We start from the raw sequence: 16,866 nt of genomic DNA on the forward strand, positions 1-16,866 counted from the left end.
TGTACACCATCTTAAACACTTTCATGTTATTTTTTCCAGATTCACACCAGTTGTTCTACGATGACTACAGCTGTAATGACACCCATTATGAAATGCAGCATGCCTATTGAAGTATTAACAGAGGCAGCCGACGGAACACTTAGGCCGATGACAATGTGGCTGGAGATGGAGATTGATGTTATGAAACAGGGAACAAACACGACTCTCCCCAACCCCAGCCCTGCCCAGATAACTCAGGCTAGCATGCATGCTCCTTCATCAGCAATGCATCTGCCTTCATTGATGCACCCAAATTCTTTTGCTTACAATCTCCCTTCTCATCCAGCGACAGTTCCTATACTGAGACGAAGATGAGCTTTTCTCTCTTTCGAATGTGATTGTGATCCCCTACAGGAACGGGGTGTGGGGAATGGTACCTGAAATGCACACCATGGATCAACGTCTAATGGCCATTTGTCATGGATGCTGTAGTTGAGATTCCTGCATTGCAGAAGGTTGGACTTGATGGCCCTTGTGGTCCCATCCAACTCTACAATTCTATGATTGCATGGTGTCAGGAATGCTGAGCCTCCACCATCCAGACAAACCAGAATGGATTCGATCAAAAGGTTGCTCAGCATCTCTGACACTCTCGCCTACACATCCCTGATCAATGCTTCTTTGAGCTTTCCTTCTATCTCTCTTAAGCACATCCTTTCTGTTTCCTTTCTATCACTCATTGATAGCACCCTTAATATGCTTCAGGCCTGCAAGAGTTCTGATGCTTCCAGTTCCCTGAGAATCTCTTCCTTCCCCTGTGTACCTTTGCCTTGTGTCAATTATAAATTCATCTGTCACTTTGTCATTTAACTCTTTTGTGGCTGAAAGGATTGTTGACCTATTTGAAGCCGCTCACCTAAGAAATGCTTTCATGATCTCCTCTTTCCACTACAATAAACACTATCTATCTGCATCATAATTATATTTTTGGTTCTGTTCATTTTTCATTTCTTTTACTCATTTCTAGGTTTCACTCCTAGGCATGGGGGGGCATGTCTATCTTAGATACATTATTTCCAATAAGTCTACACTGAGTAGAACGTAGCTGGCTACAGCACTACATCTAAAAAGAGCAGCTCCCATATATAGTATAAAAAGGGTCCTCACATGTAATAATACAAATCAGAAATGTAGGGAACATCATGGCATAGTTAGTTATTTTAGCAGCAGCAAACACCACTGCAATAAGTTTTAGGTAGTTATGATTTTATATATTTGGATGTGAGGGCAATCTGGCTGCAACATCCATTGTCCCATTGATTGCCAGGGTTGATTCGGCTGATCTGGCTAGCTAGGCAAATGCAGCGGCGTAGCGTGGGGTGTCAGCACCGGGGGCAAGGCAAGTAATTTGCGCCCCCTAACCCGGGGCAAGGCAAGTGATTTGCGCCCCCTAACCCCTAACCTGCCGCCAGTGCCAACTTCTTCTTGCTGCTGCCTGGCCTGGTCTGGTGTGGTTCTCTCCCGTGCTCAGCGCTGCGCTGGGCGGCCGCTGCACTGCCCCCCCCCCAGATAGTCCCTCGCTCTCTCTCCGCACCGCACGCCTGGCACCCACCCCATCCACAGTGGGCGGCGACCCAGCCGCTCGGATTGGATTCGCACAGCCAGCACTGCAGTGAGAGAGAGTGAGTGAGCCAGGTAGGGGCAGAGAGCTGCGAGTGTTAGCGTGCCCCCCAGATGTTGCACCTGGTGCGGCAGGCCCCCCTGCACCCCCCACACTACGCCACTGGGCAAGTGTCCCCTCCCTCCCTCATCGGTCAATGTGCACCCCCTGTCAGTACACCTTTGAGCCGATGCCAATGACTGGGCTGTACAACTGGATCTGCCATGACTGGGCTAGGAGACTGGAGCACTTCTAGAGACCTTCCACTCCGGGAAAGCAGGTCTAAGTGAACTGGACCCACAACTGTGAGTTGTGAGCACCAAACTCAGCAGAGTATAAACAACACGGAAGAAAGCTGTGAAGCATAACTTCTTTTATTTCTAATAGCTACTGCAAGCTAAAACTCAAGCGCTACTGGATTGAATGAGTGTTACAGCTCCCACTCAGCCATCTAATCTCTACATAGATAACATTCAGACTCCCCACAGAGTCAGGTTGGAGAGGAAGAAGCAAAAAGCAGTTTCCTCCCCTCCTCTCTGAAAACATCATATCAGGAGATTCTCGCAATGGAAGGGGGTGAAAATAACCACACACACACACACACACACACACACACACACACACCCTCAAAGCTGCATGCTCGGTGAAAGATGATGGCCATCCCAGATAGGAGTGCACTGTTCTTTGGTCAAGGGCATACAATACTTGAATAGAAATAAAGTGAAAAGAAGGTGTGCTCTTTCCGCCTCGCTACCTCTCTCGCAGAACTAAAACATAGCTAGGGAAAGATTCAATGCACCCCAGAGAAAGGGAAAAATGCCAGTTCTCTATGCGTGTGTCAGATGTACATTCCAAACCTGAAAGTGCACTTCATTCAGCCAGGAATGATTGGAAGAAGCCCAGAGAGAGTTGCACATTCTGCCTGGGGACATTGTTCTATGATGAGCACTTTTAACAGAGGGTGGCGCAGAGCTACAGGAAGCCCTGGAGCGCAGGCAGCTCCGCACCACCCTCCGGAGCCCCGCGCGGCTTCGCGCCGGGATCGGGAAGGTCGCGCAGTGCTGCAGGGAGCCCTGGAGCGCAGGCAGCTCCGCGCCCCCCTCTGGAGCCCCGCGCGGCTTCGCGCCGGGATCCGGAGGGTGGCGCAGAGCTGCAGGAAACCCAGGAAAGCCTGCATTCACCCCATAGGACGCACACACATTTCCCCTTCATTTTTGGAGGGGAAAAAGTGCATTCTATAGGGCAAAAAATACGGTAAATGAAAAAAAAGAGAGGGGGGGACCCTGCCCCCTCCTGTTTGCAGGCAAGCTCTGATAGACAGCATGAAGCCTCCCTTAACAGCTGAGAGATCCCCGCCCCCTCCTGCTTGCACACAAGTAGGAATGGGATTGGGTCTGCTCCGATAGGAAGGGTGGCATCACACTGCCCGAGCCTCACCGTCACCGCCACTCTCGGCCCTCCTTCTCCGCCTGCCACGCCTGACCTACCGAGCACCGCTTCCCCACCACCACCAAAGAACCAACAACTCGGGCTTCCCAGGCTCATGGAGAAAGGAGATAGAAGCCTCGGAGGAAGGGGAAACGTGGCGGTTGAGGTCAAGGCAGCGGCCGCCTCTCTGCCACCGCCATCGCTGCAGCATCAACGTCCCGAATGTGTAGTATTTATTTATTTAAAGTGTCCCCGGATTCATTGAAAGAAATCTGGTAACCTTAGTCCAGTATCCTGTTCTCACAACCAGATGCCTGCACAAAATCCGCAAGCGCAACAAGGCTCTCCCCTCCTGCAGTTTCCAGAAATTGATATTCAAAAGCATTGCTGCCTTCAACCAAATGGAGTTCCTTTTTAATTACAGTCAACAAGACTGCTGTATCGAGGTTTCAGTAATAACCATCCTTTAATGCTTAATGTATTGACTACTTGGGTAGGTGCCAAAAGGATCAAAGGAAACATTCACAATTCTTTGCCTGGCTCTCATAACTGTAATGAATAATAATGAGGAAGTATCGCGTGTGTCCTGGAGCGAAATATGTGAAAGATTATCTTTGCAATACTCCGAGAGGCAGGCGGCACGTCGAAAGTACAAACAGTACAGCAAAGGCAAAAGGCAACTGTTCCATTTGGCAATTGCCGCTCCACTACAACCGTAGCCAGCACCACCTTATTAGTGTTATTTTATTACACCTCCAAAGTATTAATCAAGGGGAGGCAGAAATCATGCCACGCCGCAATCAACAGGACAGGGAGTCTTCCCAAATGACACAGCAGCAAATGAAAGGAGTCCTCTTGTGATGGTGGTTGATGGGACTCCCACAGAGCCAAAGGTCACAGACATGATCACAAGTATACAGGGATTTTTTAAAAATATTTTTAATGGTTTTTACAATAACAGATTCAAAATAATAAAACGAGGGGGGGGAAACTTTTACCATATCCATATATGAGATTCTCTGGCTCTTGTGACTTCCCCCTTTGCCTTTCTAAAGCTACATATCACTATGTTCTCCACAGTTTCCATCTCTCTGAATTATCCATATTTTTCATTTCTTTACAAGTTATTTTTAGAGTCTGGCTAACGTTTCTATTTGTTTACAATGGTCTCCTAAGTAAATTATACATTTCCCCCATCCTTTTTTAAAGTCGTTATCTCCTGGATTCCTGAGTCAGACAGTTTTGCCATTTCAGCGCAGTCCAGCAGTTTGGCTTCCCATTCTTCCTTGGTCAGAACTGTTGGTTCTTTCCATCTTTGGGCTAGTAGCATCCTTGCAGCCATTGTCACACACATAAACAGTCTTTTCTGGTCTTTTGGGATATTGGAACCTGTAATTCCTAATAGAAATGCTTCTAGCTTTTTGATAAATGTTATTTTAAACATTTTTCTTCAATTCATTGTATATAAATTCCCCCAAAGACTTTATATTGCATGACCACCACATATGACAAAAGGTACCCTCGTTTTCTATGCACTTCCAACAAATATTGGAGCTTGTTCTATACATTTTGGATAACTTAGTAGGAGTCAGATACCACCAGTACATCATTTTCATATAATTTTCTTTGAGTGTACAACATGCTGTGAATTTCAAATCTGTTCTCCATAGCCTCTTCCAATCTGCCATTTGTATGTTGAGCAGTTTATCATAGCTGATTTAACCTGTTCATCCTTTGTATGCCACAAGTATACAGGGATTGAAGTGAGACTGCAAATGACAATTAGATCTTTTGGACTGACTCAAGAACGTGAAGCTGTGAACGAAGGGAAATAAATGATTCCTCAATGAGCTATTTTACCACTCAGCCTTCTTGGCCTTCTTGAAGCTGCTCACCTTAGAAATATTTCTAATTCTCTGCATCACAATAGTGGTTCTATTGTCTCCATTTCATTATCTTATCTGTGGGAATCAGACTCAGGTTTGAGGAGGAGTGGTGGTTGCTCAAAACAGATGTGGTTTTGGGAATGATGTGGATGAAATAACTATTCATTCATAGACTTGTAGAATTGGAAGGGGTCACAAGGGTGATCTAGACTGGATGTACTACAGCACCTGCAAATGCCGGAATCTTTTGCCCAACGTGGGGCTTGAACCCACAACCTTGAGATTAAGGGCCTCATGCTCTACCAACTGAGCTATCCCAGCTTCATGCTTCCCCACTTCTTATATGGCATTCAACCAAGATCAAAAATCTAATATGGATGTTCCAAATGAATTCTTCTGTACCCAACATTCCCTCTCTGCTTTGGATTCAGCCCCCAATAAGCCCAACACACTCTGGGCCAAACTAGGGACAACACACAGCATCCTGGATCCCTATCCCAAATTGGTTGGGGCAGGGGGTAATGTTTAATGAGGCGGGTTAAAAAACAAACACCCAACTAAACATATGGCTGGAAGCAGAAAGGGCAAAGTGTCATGAACACGCCAACCCAAAGCCAAGAAGTACAGCTTGAGATAGAAAGCAGTCAAACAGAGGGAGAACAGAGACACATGCAGATTTCTCAAACAGCTGAAACTAGTGGGGAGACAAACCCTCCTCTCTCGGGAGTTAGTAGGAATGCAGCTTATCAGCTCGGAAAGTGCGGGCTGGATGGTAGCCAGCTCTCTCAAGAATCTCAGTCACACTTGGCACATAGGAGGGGGAGTAGTTCTTCACCGGAAGGGGAGTTTGCTGACCCTATTAGTCCCAAGACTAGATGAATGGGGATGGTCTTAGACAGAAAACAAACCATGAAACGTAAGGGTTAGAATTTCAGGCTATTCTGCAGGTCCCGGAAGTACTCTTCAGAAGAGTCAACTTGATTTGAATCATGGCTGCTCGGCGGGAGCGGTTGTGGAGAACAACTTGTTTTGCAATACATCTTCAAGCTAAATACCTCTTGTGTGCTGTGTTAGCAAGCCGGCAGCCGGCTAGCTCCTGACAGAAAGGAGACCTGGTGTCTCTCTCCCCCAATCCCCATGGGGGTTAATTTCTGCAGGGTGGTCTTTCACAAGTGGTTTTTTTTTTCCTCCAGAGAAGGCATGCTTGGGAAGAAGCACCTGCCAAGTATGATGCCTCTTTTCAACAGCTGTTGAGTGGAGCCATTGAGAGCCAGTGTGTGGTGTAGTGGTTAAGAGCGGTAGACTCGTAATCTGGTGAACCGGGTTCGTGTCTCCGCTCCTCCACATGCAGCTGCTGGGTGACCTTGGGCCAGTCACACTTCTCTGAAATCTCTCAGCCCCACTCACCTCACAGAGTGTTTGTGGTGGGGGAGGAAGGGAAAGGAGGATGTTAGCCGCTTTGAAACTCCTTCGGGTAGTGATAAAGTGGGATATCAAATCCAAACTCTTCTTCTTCTTCTGTGGGACACTGCTTCACCAGTGGGGCAGCAGGCAAGAGGCAGTGTCAGGTAGCATTGGGCTGAAAAGGGCTTCGTGCTCCAAACGAGTACCCCACACCTAAAGGCATCCATCTGCCACCGCTTCTCTTGGGAAGACAGCCAGCAGTTTGGTAGGGCTCAGCCTTTTGTGGGTTATCCTGCCCAATTCCTGCTTCTACGTTCTGTCTGATTCTTATCCTCTTAACAACCCCAGATGAACCCAGTCTGTCCTACCTGGTATGCATCCATCTTGAACTATTTCAACCTGACTTAATTGATGCCTGGATCCTTATGATTAAACGAAATTTGATTTGGTATTTGGGTCATGGTGTGCATCCAGTACTACTCCTACTCAGAGCAGTTCCACTGGCATTAATGAAGTTGACTAGTGTGGGTCCTTTAATTTCAATGGTTTTACTCTGAGTAGAACTTAGTGCTTAGCACATAGCAACCTATTATGATAAAGCGCACTCAAGCTGCTTCATCCAATGTTCAGAAAGCATAGAAAGGTACAAATTTATGCTACCAAGTCCATAAAAGGCTAAGAATTAAAGTGTACAAATTTCAAAGTACAAATCACACTGGTCAGCTGTGCTTCTGGTCATTCTCTGCTGGATCAAAGCAAAGGTGCATCTAGCCCAGTAGCCAACCAGAAGTCTCCAGAAATCCTAAAAACAGGGAATTCAGGGAAAGAATAGACCACTATTATTATCTTATATGAATGTGGAGGCCAGAGAAAATGATGTCAATGAATCCACTTATTGCTGACTGTTGAGTGACCATCTGTGAGAATTAATAATGAATTGTCTTTCTGAGAACTTTATAGTATATGGCATGGATAGGCAAACTAAGGCCTGGGGCTTGGATCTGGTCCAATCGCCTTCTAAATCTGGCCCATGTACGGTCTGGGAATGAGCATGTTTTTACATGAGTAGAATTTGTCCTTTTATTTAAAATGCATCTCTGGGTTATTATAGTCTGGCCCCCCACAAGGTCTGAGGGACCGTGGACCGGCCCCCTGCTGAAAAGGTTTGCTGAGCCCTGGAATATGGTATAGCTCCTTTCTTCCTCTCCAGCAGCTGCTATGAGCAGCCCAAGGAAAGAGGCCATGGGGTGCTCCCTTGCAGCCACAGTTTCCGCCAGCACTCAGGACATGGGCCAGATCCTCCTCCTCCCTGAGCTTGGTGGTGGCAGCACCGGTGGGAAAAATAGGGACATTCCAGGATCAAATGAGAAGCTGGGATGGCTTTCATAATACTGGGAAATTGGGAAAGTTGGATAGTATGAAATGCGGGTGGGATCTCTGTGGTCTTTCAGATGTTCTTTGTCTATGATTCTCATCATCCCTGACCATTGGCCATCTTGGTTGGAGCTGAGGGGTTTTGGAGTTCAACAACATCTGGAGAACCATAGTTTCATTTCCCCATCTTAAGTGGGTCTCAAAACAAACTTCTAGATTGTGAGGACCTCCATTGTATCTGGATCCAACTTCAATCTCATCCATTAAAGCAGAAGTCAAATGTATGTTCAGAATTTCCACCCGTCAAGGTGCAGTGTCTGTGTAAATCTTCTAGCCCTTTTGCCCATTGAAGTCTGAGAGGCTCTACCATTTTGAACATTTCACTAGTTGCTGAAAAGTATGCTACTACTAAAGTATTTCCCAGAATGAGTCACTGACTCATGACAAACGCCTGATTCAATTAGGAAGGCTATTTCCATCTATTTTATTTTATTGTACTAATACTGATGTCTGTCACTGATATTTGTTAATGTTTTGTCTTCTTTATATTTTCCATTTACATAAATTACTGGTGTCTTTATATATATATATATATATATATATATATATATATATATATATATACACACATGTATGCGCACGCACGTGAGTAACAGTTCCCAAGATTAGAGAATATGGTGGATTTGAGATTATTACTGGTGGATTTGAGTTTATTTTAAATGTTTTAATTGCTTTTAATTTGCAGCACCTTAAATGGTGGTTGTTGTTTTTTATATTATATTATTTCATTATTTTATTTTTGCTTGGGGTGGGATAAGCATTTAGTCAGCGCTATTGTTTCTTGCTTTGTTTTGTTTTGTTTCGTTCTGTTTTATTATTATTATTATTACTATTATTCTGTTAAATTATTATATAGTTTGTATTTTGCTTTTTAAGGGGAAGGGTCATGGCTGCCTGGGAGTGGGCCTCAGCCAATAGATTGGGTGGGGCAGGTTCCACAGGGGGGGAATGTATTGGGACACCCGATCTCAGTGATCACGGGCAGGAGGAGGAGTTATGCTAAGACCAGACCATGTCATTACCGAGGAGGCAGGTTTAGTCGTTGTTTGAGGACTATCCCTGCCTCCAGGTCTGGTCCTGACCGGAAGGATACAGTAATCAGCAAGGGAAACCCACATGACCTGAAAGTGTTGCTGTGCAATGCCAGGTCAATGATGAATAAAACCACTGCCATCCATTGTGGATGGAGGATTTGACCTGGCATGTGTGACGGAGACCTGGTTGGATGAAGCAGATGGGCCTGTCCTTGCCGCTGCTTGCCCACCAGGTTTCTCTTACGCACAGCAACCCAGGTCATGTGGGCGGGGAGGGGGGGTTGCAGTGATTTTTAGGAAGTCATTAGTCTGCACCAGGCGTCCTATTGGGAAGACCCAGTTTTCTGAGTGCATGTTCTGGAAGTTGGGCAATAGGGGCAGTACAGGATTCCTACTGGTGTACCGACCTCCCCGCTGCACCAAGGTTTCCCTGCCCGAGCTGCTTCAGGTCGTGGCGGATATGCTCCTGGAGACACCTAGCTTGGTTGTCCTGGGGGATTTTAACATCCATGGCGACACGACCTTACAAGGGGCCGCTCGGGACTTCGTGGAAAGCATGGCCTCCATGGGGCTGTCCCTGAATAAGTTTGGCCCAACTCATAGCCGTGGACATGCCTTAGACTTGGTGTTCACCTCTATGGATGTTGGTGATCTGACACTAACTAAAAGCGAAACAAAAGAAGTGCCATGGTCAGATCACTTCCTGGTGCAACTGGACTTCTCCGCAACCCTTCCCCTCTGCAGGGAGGTGGGACCAATTTGGATGGTCCGCCCCCGCCACTTAATGGATCCAATTGACTTCCAGAGAGTGGTAGGGGATGCTTTATCCCAAGTTGATGGCCTTTCAGCTGATTCCCTGGTGGCACGCTGGAATGCGGAGTTAACCAGGGCTATTGACTGTCTGGCTCCGAAGCGCCCTCTCCGATTGCATGGAGCCTGGACAGCCCGGTTTTCCCCGGAGCTGAGGGTGATGAAACAATCGTTGAGATGGCTAGAGCGCCGGTGGCAGAAAACTCATTCTGAATCAGACCGTACACGGCTTAGAGCTCAACGTCGAGCCTACCAAGTGGCAATGGCGACGGCGAAGAGGGCCTTCTTCGCCGCCTCCATTGCATCTGCAGAAAACAGCAGCAGGAGACTTTTTCAGGTGGTTCGCAATCTATCGGAACCACCTGTACCACCCGGGCCTGGTAGGGACCCCAAGATCTCCTGTAATGCTTTTGCAAAGTTTTTTTGCAGATAAAATCGCTCAGATTCAGAAGGAGGTAGACTCCACCGTGGGAGCAGGGCCAGGGCTGGAGAGTGCTAGAGTTCTGTCTGATCCTGTTAAATGGGATCAATTCCAATCTGTTACCTCCGAGGATGTGGACAGGCTGCTTGGACAAGTGAAACCGACCACCTGTCTCCTTGATCCTTGCCCATCCTGGCTGATAAAAGCGAGCCGGGAAGGGCTGGGCGATGGGCTCTGCGGGGTGGTGAATGCTTCCCTCTGTGAGGGAGCCTTCCCAGACCCGCTGAAAGAGGCGGTCATTAAACCGCTTCTTAAAAAAACATCTTTAGACCCAGCCAATTTGGCCAACTATCGCCCAGTCTCAAATCTGCCATTCTTGGGCAAGGTGATTGAGCGGGTGGTTGCCGAACAACTCCAAGCACGCATGGAGGAAACGGACCATTTGGATCCCTTCCAATCGGGATTCAGGCCTCACCATGGGACTGAAACTGCCTTGGTCACGCTGGTTGATGATCTCCGGCGGGCTAGGGACAAAGGTGAGAGCTGTTTCCTAGTTCTGCTGGATCTCTCAGCGGCCTTTGACACCATCGACCATAACATCCTTCTGGACCGTCTAGAGGGGCTGGGAGCTGGGGGCACTGTCATACAGTGGTTCCGCTCCTTCCTCCTGGGCCGTGTCCAGAAAGTGGTGGTGGGTGAGTGTTCAGACCCCTGGGCTCTCTCTTGTGGGGTGCCTCAGGATTCTGTCCTCTCCCCCATGCTTTTTAATATCTATATGAAGCCGCTGGGAGAGATCATCAGGGGGTTTGGACTGGGTGTTCATCAGTATGCAGATGACACCCAGCTCTACCTCTCCTTTAAATCAGAACCAGTGAAGGCAGTGAAGGTCCTGTGTGAGTGCCTGGAGGCGGTTGGAGGATGGATGGCGGCTAACAGATTGAGGTTGAATCCTGACAATACAGAAGTACTGTTTTGGGGGGACAGGGAGCAGTTTGGTGTGGGGGATTCCCTGGTCTTGAATGGGGTAACTGTGCCCCTGAAGGACCAGGTCATTTTAGACTCACAGCTGTCCATGGAGGCGCAGGTTAACTCTGTGTCCAGGGCAGCTGTCTACCAGCTCCACCTGGTACGCAGGCTAAGACCCTAACTGCCCGTGAACTGTCTCGCCAGAGTGGTGCATGCTCTAGTTATCTCACGCTTGGACTACTGCAATGCGCTCTACGTGGGGCTACCTTTGAAAGTGACGCGGAAACTGCAATTAATCCAGAATGCGGCAGCTAGACTGGTGACTAGGAGTGGCCGCCGGGGCCACATAACACCGCTTCTGAGATATCTGCATTGGCTCCCAGTACGTTTCTGAGCACGATTCAAAGTGTTGGTGCTGACCTTTAAAGCCCTAAACGGCCTCGGCCCAGTATACCTGAAGGAGCGTCTCCACCCCCATCATTCAGCCCGGACACTGAGATCCAGCGCCGAGGGCCTTCTGGCGGTTCCCTCATTGCGAGAAGTGAGGCTACAGGGAACCAGACAGAGGGCCTTCTCGGTAGTGGCGCCCGCCCTGTGGAACGGCCTCCCATCAGATGTCAAACAGATAAATAATTACCTGACATTCAGAAGACATCTTAAGGCAGCCATGTTCAGGGACGTTTTTAATATGTAACGCTGTACTGTTTTTAACACTGATTGGGCGGGGTATAAATAATAAATTATTATTATATTATTATTATTTATTTCTGAATGTGCCTCTTTATTCAGCATATTGGGTCACAGTGCAAAAAGGATATGAGCGTTGCATCCATCCTGTTTTGAATGTAATCCATTCATTAGCGTGCCTGCAATCTGAAGCCTGCAGAACTGCCATGGAATCTGTTCCAAGAATCTCCCTTGCATTCCAAACCAAGTTACATATACGTGTTACATTCTACCTCATTGTGGGAGGCTCTGTGTTATTTTTAATTAGTTTGTAGCATTATTGTTTTTCTCATGACTGTTTCAGGGCCAAAATCATTGCTGAATCGTGGCAAACATTGCAGAGGAACGCCTGGTATCTGCCAGCTCAGTGCTATCCAATTCCATGTCTGCGCAATGTGCATATGTATTCAGTGTCTCTTCTTGTTGTTGTTGTTGGGGAGAGATGGGGACTACCACTAGCTCTTGAGGGAGCTGGAAGATAAAGGAGATGATTAGAGAAGCCTCCATCTTTTCCCTTTTTCTCAGACTTTCGAGATATAAAATCCCAAATGCCTATATTGACAAAAACATTGAAAACATTGGGGAAGGGACAAATCTACCATCTTCTTTGTAGCTGTTACTGTCTGTGTGTAATTATGATCTCTTAGAAATTATTTATATGGAAAACATATCCCAGGCTAAACATTAGCAGATATCAAGAGAGGCATATATCAAGCAAAGTACAAGGAACATTGCAGATGAAAATACTTATTGACCCAGCAAATTATAGGCCGATTAGCTTATTAAGTGTGATTAGTAAACTCTACTCAAAGCATCTCCTTAATAAGTTTACAGAATGGCTAGAGAATGAAGATATCCTGGCAATAGAACAAGTGGGCTTCAGACCCGGAAGGTCCACAATAGATCATTGTCTAACGTTACAGCATCTCATCGACAAATACAAACCAGGAGGGCAGGCCTCACTATATGCTGCCTTCGTCAAGCTAAAAGAAGCATTTGATACAGTCTCCAGAACCAGACTCTGGGAGAGACTACAGGGTACCAATATAGATAGAAGGCTCCTCCTCTTAATTCAGGGACTGCACGCAAACACGGCTCTTAGAGTCAGGTGCAGCTGCCTGGGACACCTAACGGACTCTATTAAAACCTTCAAAGGAGTCAGGCAAGGGTGCCTATTGGCCCCTCTACTATTTAATTTCTGTCTAAATAACTTAGTATCTGCACTCAATGACTCAGAACTCCAACCGCCAAAGCTTGCAAATTGGCATATTTCGGTCCCGCTATATGCCGATGATGCGGTAATTCTATCTAGAACCCCCATTGGACTCAAAAGAGCACTAAGAAAGCTCACAACAACATCATGTCTCAAAATCAACTATATCAAAAGACCAAGATACTTGCTTTTGGGATAAAACCAAAGCTTAGAAGCTGGGAACTCCAAGGCCATAAACTAGAACCAGTCACAAACTACAAGTATCTAGGAATGGTGGTATAGGCCTTAGGAACCAACAAACTACACATAAACTCCATCGGGAGTTCAGCGGAAAAAACCGCAAATTGTATCCTTAAATTCTTCAGACCACGAGGGGGCTTCTTCGTCCCCGCAGCTCTAAAATTATACAAGGCCAAAACTTTGGCACAACTCCTCTATGGTTCCTTTTTGGGCCCGCCTTCCTCTGCTTTCTCCCCACTTGAGAGAGTTCAATCTAGACTTCTTAGAGCTCTCCTCCAAGTCCCCAGATGTGTCTCAAACGCATGGGTTAGATTGGAAACGGGGATGATGACAGTGGAGGCTAGCATCTGCCTAACATCAATCTGCAAATGGCTGACATTGAACCTGCTCCCCTGAGGGATAGCCCCATTGATCCTCTGTGACCAATTCCAGTCGGGCTGGCAAACTGCAGTCCTGAACACCCTCTGGAAATTTGGTTTTGCCCCTCAAGCCCTTCTAAGTCTGGGCTTGGGCCAGGCAAAAGCTATGGTCAGGCAAAGTATATTAGACACCAAGAGACAACAGGACTGTGCAAGGTGCCCCGACTATAGAATTGGAGAAATCGAGAGATATATAGCCACACCGGCAGCATATCTCTTCTTTCTCGTTTCTTGGGATGCAAGAAGGGCCTTTACACTCGCCAGACACTCGGCTCTTCCCTTGCCGGTCCTGGGTGGAGCTTTTAGAAAAGTCCCCTATGCTCAGAGACTTTGCAGCTGTCCATTGGGAGAGATAGGAAGCCCAGAACACTTGTTCTTTAGATGTCCCTCTTATGAAGAGGCACGTAGTAAGATCATGGATACCCTACTGGTGAGGCTCGCTGACCTCCCACAAAAGCAAAAATTTGACCTTTTGCTGTTAGGCAAAGACAAGAAGATGACCGGGATGGTCGACAGATTCTGTGTACAGATCTGTAGGCACAGACCATCGCCCAATTCAAAATAGTCTGGCAATACTTCTTGTTTTTGAAAATGAAACCCCAGAAACATTGAGATTATGATTAAAAAACTGGGGATTTTAAAATCTGAAAACAATGGATGTCACCAGTGCGTTTTTCCCCTAAAACAATGTCAAGGGCTACTCTGGTTTTCCTACTCATACTGAAATACTGCCCCTCAATGAGGCCAAACGTAGACCTTAAACACAAGTTGTATAGGGGGGGGGGGTGTTCCCCTGCCTCCCCCCAGAAAATAAACACTGGGTGTGACCCATATTTGTGTCCTTTTGTGTAATTTTTTTTTTGGGCGTCCTTTTGTATAATCCAATAACATAAGGGTTGGGACATGGTGGCATTAGTAATTAAGGATATGTGCTTCCAACAAAGGAATCCAACCAGGGACTATAATAATCTATAATGAAATATAAACTCTTGAATGAGATTACACTCTTCCCCCGCGGGGTTAATCATTGAAAGAAAAATGTTTGTGAGATTTCTAGGTATTTGTGCCAAGTGTCCATTAGGAAAGAGCAATGCTGACTCAAGGCGTGGAAGCCAAAAGCAAACGGTATAAATGCTCCAGACATTTCTGTATTCCTCAACAGAGTCTTCCAGCTTCCCTTGACTTCAGTTGCTCAGACTTTCCTGCTGTTGGTAAGTTGTCTTTAAATCAAAGCTTTAATAGGAAAAGGGCACAGAGGAATTCGGTGACTCTGGAGGAGATTCAGTAGGGATTGTGTTTTGAAAACTTAAGGAACAGCTAGAGCTATTTTTGGTCATCTGCATACTATCCCTGGCTTTTTCCTGTAGGACTAATTGCCGTCATTAACAGTCGTCAACAGGTTTACCATACCCATTGAATCAATCACCCATCTCCTACTAACTTCATGAGAAATGTCTCCCCTATATATCTTCATTCTTCTTTGGTAATCACTCATAGCCGAGTAAGATTGTCTGTAAGATTGACTGTGGAGGCCAATTCTGGATCCACACATCCGTCCACAGTGGGGACATTGGTTTCTAGGCAGGATTTGATCACGGTGTCAGGGCCTTCCTCATAGAACGTTTCTCCCTTGAGTCCTGAGTATGAGTGTCTTCAGAGCCCATGACACCTTTGGCAAAGGCTGTTCTCCAACTGGAGCACTCACAGGCCAGTTGTCAGTGTTTATACTACATTTTTTAAAATTTGCCTTTAGACAGTCTTTAAACTTCTTTTGTTGACCACCAGCATTACACTTTCCATTTTTATGTTCAGAATAGAGTAGTTGCTTTGGAAGAGGATCATCAGGCATCCACATAACATGACCAGTCCAATGAAGTTGATGTTGAAGAATCATTGCTTCAACACTGGTGCTCTTTGCTTCTTCCAGTACACTGATATTAGTTCACCTGTCTTCCCAAGTGATGTGTAAAATTTTTCGAGGACACTGTTAAGGTCTGGTGACTTTGTTTCAGAGTATCTGAAGAAGTGTGCATTCGCACCAAAGCTTATACCCAGAACAAACTTAGTTGGTCTCTAAGGTGCTACTAGCCTTTTTTTTTTTTTTTTTTTTTTGAGGAGCAGGGTAATTAGAAAGTTGCACACTTTCACATTTGCCTCATAGATTTGGTGTGAATCGCAGTGGAAACATGAAAATACTTACAAAGCTGGAATATTGCAATGGATTTGTTTTAGCCTGAGTGGATTGTCTAATCCAGGGACACAAAGTGCAATATGAGGAATGAGGATTCACTCTATTCACATACTGAGGGTACTACAGTTGTACCTTGGTTTTCGAACAGCATAGTTCTCAAACGCTTTGGTTCCCAAACGCCGCAAACCCGGAAGTGACTGTCCCAGTTTGTGAACTATTTTTGGAAGCTGTACATCCAATGGGGCTTCTGTGGCTGCTGATCGACTGCAGGAGCTTCCTGCATCCCATCAGAAGCCGCGCTTTGGTTTCTGAATGTTTCTGAAGTCAAATGGACTTCCGGAATGGATTCTGTTCGACTTCTGAGGTACAACTGTATAGGAGAGGTTTTTTTTAATTGACTAAGCCTTTAACAAAGTAACCAAGGACCACCTAAGGTCACTCTTTGAACTTGTATACCCCCCTCCTCAAATTTTTAGTTTTGACTCGCCTCATGCTGTTGCTATACAGGAGTGTGAGGAACGAAGACCTCATTCTCCCCACAAAAAGGGAGGAAAAGTTGGGAGGATGAGGGGGGGGGTTTGGGGGGTGGTGCCTGTATATCACCTTGCTAAAAATCTATCTGCTTGCTAAACTTTACTATTTACTGTGATGTAACTGAACACCACTTTCAGAAAAGATTGCTCATAGTATTTATTGATGCAAAATTTGTAATTAAAACAGAATCCGAGTAGACATTAGTGTACACCATCTTAAACACTTTCATGTTATTTTTTCCAGATTCACACCAGTTGTTCTACGATGACTACAGCTGAAATGACACTCATTTTGAAAATATACATATCTATTCAAGCAATCATATCTACTCACTGATGCAACCAAATTCTTTTGCTTACAATCTCCCTCATTGATGGCACTCCCTTCTCTGTTATTTTTTTCCAGATTCACACCAGTTGTTCTACGATGACTACAGCTGTAATGACACCCATTATGAAATGCAGCATGCCTATTGAAGTAATGACGCGGGCAGCCGACGGAACACTTAGGCCGATGACAAT

The 16,866-nt window shown here is 46.1% G+C and overlaps 2 long non-coding RNA genes across 3 annotated transcripts in view; one reads left to right on the forward strand and one right to left on the reverse strand.

Moving 5' to 3' along the window:
* Nucleotides 1–958, forward strand: part of LOC308575388 — a 35,607-nt gene extending 34,649 nt beyond the window's left edge. The window contains exon 2 of the long non-coding RNA XR_014002839.1: nt 40–958. This is a non-coding gene — a long non-coding RNA (uncharacterized lncRNA). The remainder of the gene's footprint in view (nt 1–39) is intronic.
* Nucleotides 1–16,866, reverse strand: part of LOC308575340 — a 252,591-nt gene that overhangs the window by 83,804 nt on the left and 151,921 nt on the right. The gene's annotated exons all lie outside the window — the stretch shown is intronic.

This window comes from Podarcis bocagei (genome assembly GCF_964188305.1).
Source record: "Podarcis bocagei genome assembly, chromosome: 16".
NCBI classification, from domain to species: domain Eukaryota; kingdom Metazoa; phylum Chordata; class Lepidosauria; order Squamata; family Lacertidae; genus Podarcis; species Podarcis bocagei.